The following is a 14,930-nucleotide window of genomic DNA, read 5'->3' on the forward strand; positions in this document are numbered from 1 at the left end:
AACAATTAAAGGTTGACCCCATTTTCTGATTAACTCTATTGTCCCATGAGGAGTTTCCTAATGTATTGTATATGGACCTGTCGATCTTGATTTAAGCTTTCCATGGAATAATTTTAACCTTGAATTGAATAGCAGCACTTTCTGTCTCGAAAAAAATTCAAGCTTTCTGGTCATTGTATCATGTCGAAGTCTACTCCTCTACATGTACATTTTAGTATTTTCGTAAGCCATAAATCAGAATTTGTACAATTCTTGGAGTTCGAAAAGTCTTTTTTTTAGCTAACTGTGGATCCAGATTTAACTTTTTGATTGCCTAGTATGCCTTCCTCTCTAATTTGATTAGCAAGTGACAGTTCTTACCATAAACTAGCTTATAGGGGGACATGCCTAAGGGAGTCTTATATGTTGTTCTGTAGGCCTACAACGCATCGTCTAGCTTGACTGCCCAATCTTTTCGACTTGGATTCACTATTTGCTCCAAAATCTATTTTATTTCCCGATTAGATACTTCTACTTGCCCATTAGCAAGTAAGTGATATGTCATTGTCATCCTATGTATTATGTTGTACTTAGCCAATTCTGCTTCGAATTGGTTACTACAAAATGTCACTAACCAGTGCTTATGGTGTACCAAACCTAGCGAATATGTTTTTCCTTAGGAATCTCATTATTGATTTTGTATCATTCATAGGTAGTGCTACAGCTTCGACCCATTTTGAAACATAATCTACATCTAGGAGAATATACTAATTCCCAAAAGAACTCAAAAAAGTTCCCATGAAATCAATCCCAAAATGTCGAACACTACAACCTCGTTATCCCTGTTTGCAATATTTCGTGACAGCCTTGTAAAACATCTTGTATCTCTTCCTCTGCTACACATCACCGAACTAATTGATCTGCGCATTGTCAAAACACATATTGTTCCTCCCAAATATAATTATTTTGTTCATGGCCTATCCAATTTTTCTGTTGCCAATATCCCTATACTGGGAAGACCCCATTGCAATGTAATTAACATAATCTACATAGTGTTAGATGCTTACTTGGTGTTGATTGATTAATGTCTACTTTGAATAATTTTTCATCTACAAAGGTCTCCTTAATTTCTTCAATATCCTCCTCTTGTAAATGGTTTTCAATTCTAGATAAATGATCTGCAATTTGATTCTTTTTCCCCTTCATGTCTATTATCCATAAATTAAATTCCTAAAGTAATAAAACCCATCTCATTAGTCTGGCTTTTGTTTCTTTTTTCTTCATGACGTATTTTAGCACAGAGTCATCAATATACACATATGCTCGATTCGCCATTTAGTAGGGTTGGAAATTTTCACAAGTGAACACTACTGCCAACATCTCTTTCTCAGTTGTAGTGTAGTTGCACTGTGTCAAATTTAGTGTTTTGCTAGCATAATGAATAGCCCCAATAGATTATTCCTCTTTTTCCCCAGAACTGCACCTATTGCATAATCACTAGCATCACACATAATAATAAAAGGTTCGAACCAATTCGAGTTGATTATTATAGGAGCATATACGAGTTTTTCTTTTATTACATCAAAGGCTTTAACGCAACTTTGGTAAAATATGAAATGTGTCTCTTTTTGTAAAGTTGATTCTGAGGTTTAGAAATATGCGCAAAATCTTTTATAAATCTCCGACAAAATCCTGCATGGCCTAAAAAATTTTGCATACCTTTAGCATTTGTCGTATTTGGAAGATGCTTTATAACTTTTATTTTGGATTTATATACTTCCAAACCTTTTCCCAATATCTGATGCCCTAAAATCAGTCCTTTCACCATGAAATGATATTTTTCCCAGTTGAAACTAGGTTAGTCTCCTCGCATCTTTTTAACACTTTTTCAAGGTTACCCAGGCATTCTTGAAAAGAGTTCCCATATACGGAAAGGTCATCCATGAATACATCCAACCCCCTATTCTAACATATCAGCAAAGATCGTAGTCATGCATCTCATGAAAGTTACTGAAGCATTGAATAGGTCAAAAGGCATTCTTTTAAAGGCATACGCACCAAAAGGACAAGTGAAAGTAGTTTTCTCTTGGTCATCGGGATTAATTGGGATTTGATGGTACCCTGAATACCTATCAAGAAAGAAATAATAATCTTTTCCTGCTAACTAATCAGGCATTTGATCAATAAAGGGTGATGAAAAATGGTATTTTTCCATTGCATCATTTAGCTTTCGGTTATAAATGCATACTCTCCAACATGTAATTGTTCAAGTTGGAATTAACTCATTGTTATCATTCTCGACTACAGTTAGACCTCCCTTCTTCGGAACACACTAGGTTGGGCTAACCCATTCACTACCAGAAATAGTGTAAACAATACATGCATCTAACCATTTAAGCAATTCTTTTTTGACCACCTCCTTCATAGCTAGATTTAGTCTACGCTGAGCATCTACCATAGGTCTTTTCTCTTCTTCTAATCTAATCTTTTGTTGACAAAACATAGGATTGATTCCTTTAATATCAGCAATTTTCCATCCTATCACTTTTTTATGCATTTTCAAGAATTTAATAAGGCCTCTTCATGTTTTGTGTTTAAACTTGTAGCAATAATTATTGGTAAAGCATTTTGTTTCTCCAGATATCCATACTTTAAATGGTTGGGAAATGGCTTTAGTTCTAATTCTGGGGGTTTGATAGTAGATGGAACAATTTCATTGAGTTTGGAATAATTTGCTCTAGTTGTTCCTTATTCTGTCTCCGCTAGTCCAATTGAGTTACCATGTGATGTTTCTCTTGTTCCACACTCTCCCCTTCCTTTTCTATTTTGTAACCCATTGATTCTTTCATACTAAACTCTAATCGATTACATTATTGCTCCTTATGTCCTACAGATTCCAGTTCTTGATTTTGTATTTTAGGATATTCTTTCCAGGTTGATTCATTGATGCTATATCTTTCCAATATTTCCATTACTTCCTCCTGGGTTTTCGTCCAAATACTTCCCCCCATCATGATATCAAACTTTCGTCTATTCTGACAATCCAACCCATAGTAAAAACACTTTATTTGAACTGCAAAATGTATTCCTCCACCTAATATAGATTTAAGGATTGCCTTGAACCTTTCTCACACTTGTCCCAAACTTTCAGTGATACCCTGCTAGAAGTAAAATAACTACGTGTAACTATTTAATACCTTAGTCATAGGTAGCACCCGACGAAGGAATAATTGCATGAAATTGGTCCACGTCGTGATGGTATCTAAAGGAAGTGTCTTTAACCATATTGTTGCCTTTCCCTCTAACACAAATGGAATCAATAATAACTTGATAATCAATAATAACATGATTGGCGAATCTAACATTATTAGAGACCATGTTAGTAGAACAAGATTTAATTCAAATTATAAACTATGGATAACATGTCAGGAAATGCTAAACCTTGGCCAATTTAACTTTAAATATTGTCCCCAATACTTGCATATTGTTAGTAACTTATGTCTGAATCATATCTATAACCTAAAAATTTCTTAATTATTCTTCCGAAGTGTGAAAATTAAAATCAAACTAGTGACGTTGCCTCCCCAGCAATGACGCCAACAACTTGATTGCCTCCGAACGTTTAGAGTGTGAATACTACAATAAAATATAAAACAATAAGGAAATATTCGCAAGTATATGGTTCGAGTTGTAATATAGTTTTACAATGAAGTAAGTGAATACTTCGAGGATCGTACCCAAAGGAGGCGAGTGCTAGACCAATTCTTACCTAAACATTAAAAGATCTAATTAGTACTTTGAATAAATTATAGTATGAGAACATAAAAGAAAGGTTTTTAAAGTTTTTAGTGTAATAAAATAAAATAACATAAAATAAATAAAATTCAAGAGATAAAAGACTAGAGAAAATCAAATCTAGATTATGGTTGATTAACTCTCCTTGGTAATCCCTATCAACAATTGCTTCAGGTTCCTCGTCAATCAACTAGTCGCTACCCTAGCAAAATCTTTTGATCTTCCATGAACATAACGAGTCAGGAAGAACTACTTATCTTCTGACCAAATAGTCGAAACTGGCTTGGGGTGAAGGTGTTCACGAATAGACAATACAAATTTTAGGTTAATTCCTATCTTGATGACTTCTTGGGGTTGTCAGACTCAAGGTTTGTTTCACATTCTTCCTTTCCCAAATAACTAATCCATTGAGTAACCCTCTAAAAAAATTAATAGATCATACCTCCACTCGCTAATCCCCCGCAGAGAGATTAGTTCCTCAAGGCTTTTATAAACATGTAATAGATGGAAGAATTAATCATAGTGAATGAATTGAAGTGGAGACTTTAAGAAAAGCTTGATTGATATTAATAATAAGCGCAAATCCACCGAAGTTGATCTCCTTCACAAATCAAATCTCTTGAAAGAAAACAAAGAATAAATAAACTAAACCCTAAAAATCCTAAGAAAGCAAGAAAACAAAACTAAATCTAAAGAGAGAATCTAAGCTAATGAAATGGTGTTTATAACGTGTCCCAAAAGAGCCTATTTATAGCCTTCAGGTGGTCGTCGTTCTTAACCCTAGGTTAACTGATGTTCCTGAGCTTTAAGTTCAACTGTGCGAACCAAAATGCGTTTACTTCGTGTTTAATTTTGTCCCAGAGTCGATGTCACGACACACCAGGACCTATGTCGCGACAAAGGTGGTAATTTACTACTCCTTGAGACGTCTTCAGGGGTATGTCATGAAACCCTTAGTTTGTGTTGTGACATCAAAAACACTTTCATACTTTCTCTGTTTTACTCTCTACGTTGCGACATTGGGCCTCTCGTGTTGCGACATAGTGTTTAGTATTGGTCTAAAATGCCTTCTAATAGTCTCCTGCACACTCACAAGGTACGTTATCTCTCCCTTAGGCCTCATTCGGGTCTTAAGGTAAATAAAAGACTCAATCTACACATTTTATTGAATATAAGTAAAGCTGAAGAAACTTAACTAAAATATAACAAAATACTTGTATTCATGCTCCTTAACTGCGGAAACTAGTTTAATCTGTTGCACTGAATTACGACAGATCAACAGAAAACCTTTCGATCTCACCACTCAGCATGAGTTTTACACAAGAGGATACCCTCTCGGTCTCACATGTCTCGATCTTTTACTTGAGGCTTCACTTCCTATTATATTAAGTACTCTCGAATAAACACTCAATTTTGGATCAATAATAACTCATTCAATTAATCAATTCCATAACTGAAGCATATCATATATGAATAAAACACAATAATTTATCTCAATTGTAACATCCCAAGATCGGGCCTGGAAGTTTTGACCTTGCAAATAATAGTTTGCCAGTCTTTTCGCGAAGTAGAATATGCCAAAATATGTGGTAAGGGGTTCGCATAATTCATTGCAAGTGGGTTCACCAGTCTGTTTGGCGAGCTAGTGTTTTCCAGTTAAGTTGCAAATTGAAAGTTCACTAGTCTGTTTGGCGAGCTAGTGTTTACTAGTTGAGTTGCGAACTAGAAGTTCACTAGTCTGTTTAGCAAGTTAGGGTCCGCTAGATTAGTTATGAACAAAGGATTAGCTAGTCAAAGTCAAAGTCAAACTCAAATTAGGAAATAGAGATTTTGTGTATCTAGGAATACTTTACGTGGAAGTAACACCTTTCCTAAGTCAAGTAAGGTATCCTAAGAGTTCCAGAACATTAGCGCCTATAAATACGACTCTTAATCCATGAGAATTCTCTCATCGAACATTCTACCGTCAAGTCTCTATTTTGAACTAAGTTCGTAGCAACCAGGGTAAGAATTTGTCTTGTTAGGGATGATTGTCCAGAAAAGCTAGGTTCGCTTGCTTGTGTGAATTCTGTAAGTTCTGTCTGTTTAGTAATCTGTGTGTTTGTTTATATTGCGAACCAGTCAGACCATCTATTATCAAGGATAAAGGAAAATCCAAGTTTTTTTAGTTTATCAACTTTTTCAGTGGGTGGTTATGAATTGCCAAAGTGTGCTAACTACCATGTTTTCCAATATGAATATTCAGGGCTCGCAACTTGTGTTTGAAATACTATGTTTTCAAATAACCTTTTTTTTTAAAATTAAGTTCCAAAAGTAAGTTTTCTTCAAACCTCTATTTTTAAGTTTTGAAACTCAATTTTCAAATATGTTTTTAAGATATGTTTTCTGCAGTGAGCTTATGTTTTAAAGAGGCACTTTTAAAGTATGATTTTATAAATTGTGTTTTTATGCACTTTGGTGCAAGCTCTACGTGAGCAAGTGTTTTCAATTAAGCTCCTTATGAGAGCTCGTTATGATAAGTAAGCTCTCTAAGTGACCTCTCTTTGCGAGCCTATGTTGGATATATTGGTATACCAAAGGATTGTGAGTTCTCACCTTTCAGTTCTATGATTTCGGTCGTTAAGGTTATGGAACATATGGAGAGATAAGAGAATGTTGAGTTGTGCTCCATTCACTGAGACATGTTGGTGTACAAGAGAGTGTATTACTTTGTGTTGCACTTATTGGACATGTTATAAGGACTTTTGAGTCAGTCTAAAGCGTTTTAAAGAGATTCACTTATCTAACAAGATAAGATTCTCATAAGTGTGAGCGAAAACATATACATGTTCCTTTACCATTCTGATAAGACAATTGTTTATGCATGTTTCATGCTATTTTAAGATTTTTTTTCAAAGAAGTACAAGCTAAGTTTTAAATATGATTTTCAATAAGTATATGCGAAACTGTTTTCAAACTCATGATTTAGGGGTATGTCATGAAACCCTTAGTTTGTGTTGTGACATCAAAAACACTTTCATACTTTCTCTGTTTTACTCTCTACGTTGCGACATTGGGCCTCTCGTGTTGCGACATAGTGTTTAGTATTGGTCTAAAATGCCTTCTAATAGTCTCCTGCACACTCACAAGGTACGTTATCTCTCCCTTAGGCCTCATTCGGGTCTTAAGGTAAATAAAAGACTCAATCTACACATTTTATTGAATATAAGTAAAGCTGAAGAAACTTAACTAAAATATAACAAAAATACTTGTATTCATGCTCCTTAACTGCGGAAACTAGTTTAATCTGTTGCACTGAATTACGACAGATCAACAGAAAACCTTTCGATCTCACCACTCAGCATGAGTTTTACACAAGAGGATACCCTCTCGGTCTCACATGTCTCGATCTTTTACTTGAGGCTTCACTTCCTATTATATTAAGTACTCTCGAATAAACACTCAATTTTGGATCAATAATAACTCATTCAACTAATCAATTCCATAACTGAAGCATATCATATATGAATAAAACACAATAATTTATCTCAATTGTAACATCCCAAGATCGGGCCTGGAAGTTTTGACCTTGCAAATAATAGTTTGCCAGTCTTTTCGCGAAGTAGAATATGCCAAAATATGTGGTAAGGGGTTCGCATAATTCATTGCAAGTGGGTTCACCAGTCTGTTTGGCGAGCTAGTGTTTTCCAGTTAAGTTGCAAATTGAAAGTTCACTAGTCTGTTTGGCGAGCTAGTGTTTACTAGTTGAGTTGCGAACTAGAAGTTCACTAGTCTGTTTAGCAAGTTAGGGTCCGCTAGATTAGTTATGAACAAAGGATTAGCTAGTCAAAGTCAAAGTCAAACTCAAATTAGGAAATAGAGATTTTGTGTATCTAGGAATACTTTACGTGGAAGTAACACCTTTCCTAAGTCAAGTAAGGTATCCTAAGAGTTCCAGAACATTAGCGCCTATAAATACGACTCTTAATCCATGAGAATTCTCTCATCGAACATTCTACCGTCAAGTCTCTATTTTGAACTAAGTTCGTAGCAACCAGGGTAAGAATTTGTCTTGTTAGGGATGATTGTCCAGAAAAGCTAGGTTCGCTTGCTTGTGTGAATTCTGTAAGTTCTGTCTGTTTAGTAATCTGTGTGTTTGTTTATATTGCGAACCAGTCAGACCATCTATTATCAAGGATAAAGGAAAATCCAAGTTTTTTTAGTTTATCAACTTTTTCAGTGGGTGGTTATGAATTGCCAAAGTGTGCTAACTACCATGTTTTCCAATATGAATATTCAGGGCTCGCAACTTGTGTTTGAAATACTATGTTTTCAAATAACCTTTTTTTTAAAATTAAGTTCCAAAAGTAAGTTTTCTTCAAACCTCTATTTTTAAGTTTTGAAACTCAATTTTCAAATATGTTTTTAAGATATGTTTTCTGCAGTGAGCTTATGTTTTAAAGAGGCACTTTTAAAGTATGATTTTATAAATTGTGTTTTTATGCACTTTGGTGCAAGCTCTACGTGAGCAAGTGTTTTCAATTAAGCTCCTTATGAGAGCTCGTTATGATAAGTAAGCTCTCTAAGTGACCTCTCTTTGCGAGCCTATGTTGGATATATTGGTATACCAAAGGATTGTGAGTTCTCACCTTTCAGTTCTATGATTTCGGTCGTTAAGGTTATGGAACATATGGAGAGATAAGAGAATGTTGAGTTGTGCTCCATTCACTGAGACATGTTGGTGTACAAGAGAGTGTATTACTTTGTGTTGCACTTATTGGACATGTTATAAGGACTTTTTGAGTCAGTCTAAAGCGTTTTAAAGAGATTCACTTATCTAACAAGATAAGATTCTCATAAGTGTGAGCGAAAACATATACATGTTCCTTTACCATTCTGATAAGACAATTGTTTATGCATGTTTCATGCTATTTTAAGATTTTTTTTCAAAGAAGTACAAGCTAAGTTTTAAATATGATTTTCAATAAGTATATACGAACTGGGTCTCGCATCTTCATCACAAACCGAGCTCGTGATATTAATTTTAGAATCAGCCTACTTTCTATTTTAAACTCTTGTATTTAGGCATACTTTACTGATTTTTGACTATTCACTAAGTATGCAAGGAACTCACCCACTCCTCTCTTACTTCGCAGGTAAGTAGGTCGCGAATGGCAATGGCGAAATAGATGACTTGGCGAGGCTCATCCCTAAATAGATACTGGAAAACCTGGACAATAGGTGATGGGGTTTTATTTTGTATGGGATTATATTTATCAATAGTTGACTCTATTATTGAAATAATTTCCTTAATTTTAAGTTATTTTCCTAACCATGTTTTAGAATATTTTGTTATCATTTATTACGAATAAAATTGATGTTTATTTATGCATGAGTGTTACGTGTATTTCCTTTTGTCATAATATGTGAGTCAGATTGATTGGTAAGTACTATTTCTGTGACCTTGGAAAAATTACATGCGTAACTCGGTAGAGATAGTCTTTTTACTTAGCGAAGCCAAGCAAAGTGAATGAAGTGTCGGATCCTGGCTCTGACTAATTTTAAAAATTTTCATTTTAAGTTTTAGTTTATATTTGAACTTGATATTTTTATTTGAATTATTTTTAAATTTAGTTTTCTAGCATTTAAGACTTTAATATTATACATATATAGTGTATTTAGTTTTTCTTAGTAGGAACCCCAAATTTTCTACGACACAATAATATATAGCCGAAACCAAAAAGGAGGAGTCGTCCGATCAATTGTATTGCACGAATCAATAAAATTGGGGCAATGTGCCAAATAAAGTGTTGGGGTGAGTTAGGAAAATTTCACAAAATTTTTTCTTTTCAGTTATTTTATTGTTTTAGTTTTAAATTTTTTTGTTTAATTGCATGTTTGTAGAAATACAAGTGATTAATTAGGAGCATATACCTAGGTGTTTGTTAAAATTGTAAATTTAGCTTGAAATAAAATAATTTAAACTAATTAGTTTAGTTCATTAGATTGTAAATAGGTACAAGAGATTAAATATACCAAGTGATAAAGGTAGATATGAATAAATAATTATATTTGTAAAAGTATTGGATGTTCGAATTAAAAAGAAAATACTCGATAAAATCCATGGTGATCGAAATGGTGCAGTATGACTAGCATAACCCTTATAAAGAGTGCCCGAGAAGAATCTCGATCATATTGACATATAAAAAATCATCATAAGGGTTATCGGGGAAATATTACTGCATCAGAGTTCAGGACACGAATAAAAATAAACAGAGTAGAAGAAAATATTCGAATTGACTATACTCTGCGAAAAATAAGTACTATATTTGTATATAAATTTTGATGGAGAATATGTTTAATTTTCTTTTAACTTATTTATTTTGTAATTTATTGAACTGATCTGTTTAGGTGTAAATAACTTTGAATTGTTTAAATTTCTAGCTGGAGTTACATATTTAGGCAAATCTCCCTAGTGTCGATGCTCCGATCCAATCTCATGTACTAAGTCGACTCAAGTACATATTATTTGCGTGTTTATTTTTTTCGATTTTAGTTTTGTTTTTATCTTGGGTAGTTTATTTGATGACAAGAAAAGACTTATGTGTGGGGGTATTTGATCTATTGTAAAATATAGTAGTCAATTCGGGTCAATTTCGTACTTAACAAGTTTGTTTTCTAAGCAATTTAGAATTTTAATTTACATTTTCAGTATTTAGGCCTTAAGATAGAAAGTTAATCAAAAATATTGTTTTTAACACATTTTGTGGGTGTTGTGACCTAATAGGCTGACATGGGCCTTAGGTTTTACTAATTGGTTTAATTGAGTGTGTAGGATGGAGATATAAAGACCCAATTAATTTGGAAACAAAGGTCGAGTGATATACAAGATTCTTGGACGTCAAAGAACCAAAATAATGACATAAGGCATATCTTTTGTGTTGTGTCGCGCCAAGAAAGGGGTGTGGCACGACATACGTCAACGTGCTGCCCAAGTTCACTCAAATTATTTTCCTCCACATAATCAAAGTTATACAAAGGCCTAGGACATGCTAAAGACCTAATTTGGGCTGTCAATACCTCTATAAATAAGACATTAGGGGTTGAATGTAATCAAGTCGTCTTAGACGCCTTAAAAAACCCTCGTAGTTTAGAATTAGTTTTAGTTTATTTACTTTTCGGTTCTTTTAAATTCTTTTTTATTCTTATTCTTGAATCAGTTTTGATTCAAGGACTTGTTTATTTAATCAAAGTATTCAAATTATATTTTCCTTTGCATTTGTTTTATTTCGTTATTCCAATTAAGAGGTTTGCTACTCCATTTCCCATTCGATACTCAATCCATAATTATTCAAATCTCTTTTCTTATATGAATTGATCGTGTTTCTTACATGGTTTGTTCAATCGAAATTGAGATTATGAATAACATGAGTGGAAAAATCCCTTAGGGGAGATTAACAAGTGGTTGAGAGTGTGACTAATGGTGGATTTGGGATTTCTCGGGATGGATTAGTTGGTATAAATTGTGTGTTCTTAAACTGTTAGGCTTGACAACTCTAATAAGTGATCATAGGCTAGATTACATCAGAAGAAAAGTCGAACCGAGTGACTCATAATTTATCCTAGTTGAGAAAGTGAGGTCTGAAGATAAGTGAGTATCAACCAATTGATTAAGTTAATAAGAGTTGGGAAGTTAGTAATTGCTTGATTGGTGATTAATCCATTTTATACCCCCAATCTAAAGTTAGTTACAATCTCTGAAGCGACTTAATCTTCCTAATTGGTTTATTGATTTAATTCATTTGTTTATTTTTATTTATTTATGTTTGTTCCTCTAAATATATTTTATGATCCATCGTAATATAGGAATTAACTATTACTACATTAACTTAGTATTGTAAAAAGTATTTTCATTATTTGTTCCATCCTCCCTTGGGTACAATCCTCAGAATACTTCAGGCATTTCATTGTACAACTATATTACAATTTGACTCATGCACTTGTAGATATTGTCGTTCTCAATTCTTATATTTATGGTGTTATATTTATTCTATAAATGATAACTCATTTATAGGTGGTCATTGATGTTCTAGAATTGGAGGATAAGCAATTAGCTTACCGATCTCTGCTAAGGCTTCTTGAATATAGATATCTACACCTTCCTCCTTGTCCACTAGTTGGCTCCCTTAAGGCTCTTAAAGGACAATGGTAGTGGGCACTACCTCCTCTATTGTGCCTTATTCTACACAATTCTTTTGTTTAGGGTTTGATGAACCCTCCCCTTCACTTTTACGTCTTTTCTGAGCTTTTTCATATTCCTTTTGAGAAGTTATTTTCATTTTTTTCATTGGAAACGTGGACAGATAATGAAGAAGAACAAAAGTTCAGAGAACATGAACTTAAGCAGTAGAAGCTTAAAGATAATGTGAATCAATTAGTGTCACTGCAGAGCCCTTTAAAGACCCTTTTTGGAAATACAATCAAATCAATTTCAAATTTCACACTAATGTAGAAATGCATGATCACTGCCACTCTCCATAAAAACTTTCCCCTCTAAGATTTGGTTAGAGAAACAAGTCAGAATAAAGAAACTTTCCCAACAAATTTTTGAATTCGAAAATATCCATCATCAAAATGGCGTTAAGTATTTGCATTTGGTTGCCTTCCAAAAGTATCTGAGTCACTTAGACTCGACGCACACCAAAAGAGGACCTCAAGCGCTCGAATATGTTTAGCCTTCGAATGCTATCCTAGATTCTTGGAAATATTAATGACACTTATGTTACCATACAAAGTAGTAGTCATATCAAAATCAATGTTGGATCTGGTGCCATGAGTGTAGTATATTTGTTTGTAAACTTGTAATTTTTTCAAACAGATTGATTAATAAAAAAATTCATTGATTACAATTAATATGCTTTTTATTATTGTCCTCAAATGGGTTTTACACGTGAAGCAAAATAGAAGGAAATTTTTCTCATTGGTTGTCTAATGTTTAATTAATACCAAGCGATATTACGTGGTTGGATCGTAATATGTATATTAGTAGGTGAACCTAAAAATGTCTTTAGTCTAATCAGAAATGAGCAAACTGATTGAAAGACTAATATGTCATATATCAAGTTCAATTTGGGAGATGTCTTGTCTTGGGCATCGGAGCGAATGACTCCCAAAAGATAGATACATATATGTGGCTGACATATTTGACAGTACATTGAACTGGACCCAAGTAGAATAGATTCTGAATACTTTTATAGATTTATTCACTTATGACGTTCATAGTGTGACATACCTAAATCCTGAGTGGATGGTGGAGTATGTATGAGTGACTTGTACACTTTGATGTAAGTGAAAGCCTGAGTTCAAATATATAAGGAATTGATAGCTAGTGCATTGGGTGTATGGCTTTTGCCGTACGTAGCATCGTTCACAACAGTGGAATTCATGACCTACGAAATGGGTAAATCTTATCCTCTTATTGGCATTACTTAGTTGATGAAAAGTAAACATGGACATGGGTCTTGCGTTTTTGTGATGGATGACTTAATTGCTATTCGATTGTAATTGACTTTTCATAAAGGAAAATGTAATGGTTACCATGAGATAAAATAGGATCATATTGGGAGAATGGATATTATCCCAAAGAGATCAATGATATCCTATGAGGTTAACACACTTATGACAATGTCATTGGACGAGCACTGAGTAGTTACTTTCGTAATGGTATGTCGTTAGGGAGAGTTCAGTCACAATACTATAGTGGAATGATTTTGTGACTAAGTAAGTTTATAATTAATAGGAAAAAAGTCAAAACCTATTTATAAATCATTTGAGCCCTTATTACATATGTTCAATTGGTCCCTCCGGTAGCTGATTGAAAACATAAATGAATTGCGTACTTGAATAGAAATGAACAAAACGAATAGGAAAAGAAAAATGGGAAACATTCAAGAATGATTATGGTTTTTTTTAATGGAAAAATTGAATCATTCAGAAATGAATATAGGCTTCCAAAATGGAAATGAAAATGGAAATGATTCATTTACAATTCTATATGGATTACTTAAAAATGATCGAAAAGTTTATGTTTTTGAGCTATTTTAAAACCTAAAAATAAAAATAAATCATTTGGCCACATTGAACATGTTGAGTTGTGAATTATTAAACATATTTTCTTGAAATTTTACCAGGGGATAAATCGTCAAAATTTTATCGAGGGTAAAATAGGGATGAGAAAATTGTGTAATATAAACATTAAAGTTTCTTTTCAGAAATAGAAAAATCATATCAGGTTGGCTCACAATACATAGTATTGGGTCAAAAGGCCTAATAAGTACTCATAATTGGACCAAATGTGAGAAAGGCCCAAAACTCCTCATATAACATGAAAAGGGTGACAACCCTAGTAGGAATACTAGGGTGTGTCATCCACCCCACTCCTACTCTAAGAAGGAAGTTTTTTTTTTCTATTTGAAATAAACCACTACAACTCAACAAGGGTTCTACTTTCTCATCTTATATATAGATGACACTAGTAGGGCATAAAACAAAATTTAGAGAGCTTGTTACCCAGTCGAAAAATAGAGTGATTATTCTCAACTATTAAATATATTTTTCTAGGATAAAAATTCAATTAGTTTCTATTAAAAAAGAGAGAAATTTTGTTTTCACCCCAAATAAAATAGAGAAAACTTTTATAGTTATATGTTCCAATTCAATTGGTTCAAGACCACACTCAAAGTAGTTTGTGGTACAAGAATAGTAGAGAAGATCGTTTGGTTGAAATCCGACAACAACGAACTTCCGTTGAGCCAAAAACACAAGTATGAATCTAGTTAGGGTTGCTAGAATATTGTTCTAGTTAGATTCTAAGTAACTTGGTTAGAAATCAACTAAATAGCCAAGATGGATAATTATGATTCGAAGGTGCTTATTTATATTTCCCGCGTAAACTATAGGCTTTTAAGAAGGCAAGTTCTGAAACATATGACACTTGTTAAATTCCACTAAGTAAGTTGAGTCATATTTATTTGTGAGAGATAAGTTGTGAAAGGGTTATTATTTCTTCTTCCTCCTCCTTAAGTGGTATTTACTAATACCTTCCTTAAGCTTGAATGTGTCTTACATCGATGATCTAGAAGTTATGGTTATTTTATGATCAATGGTTACTTCACATT

Source organism: Gossypium hirsutum, chromosome D09 (assembly GCF_007990345.1).
Source record: "Gossypium hirsutum isolate 1008001.06 chromosome D09, Gossypium_hirsutum_v2.1, whole genome shotgun sequence".
NCBI classification, from domain to species: domain Eukaryota; kingdom Viridiplantae; phylum Streptophyta; class Magnoliopsida; order Malvales; family Malvaceae; genus Gossypium; species Gossypium hirsutum.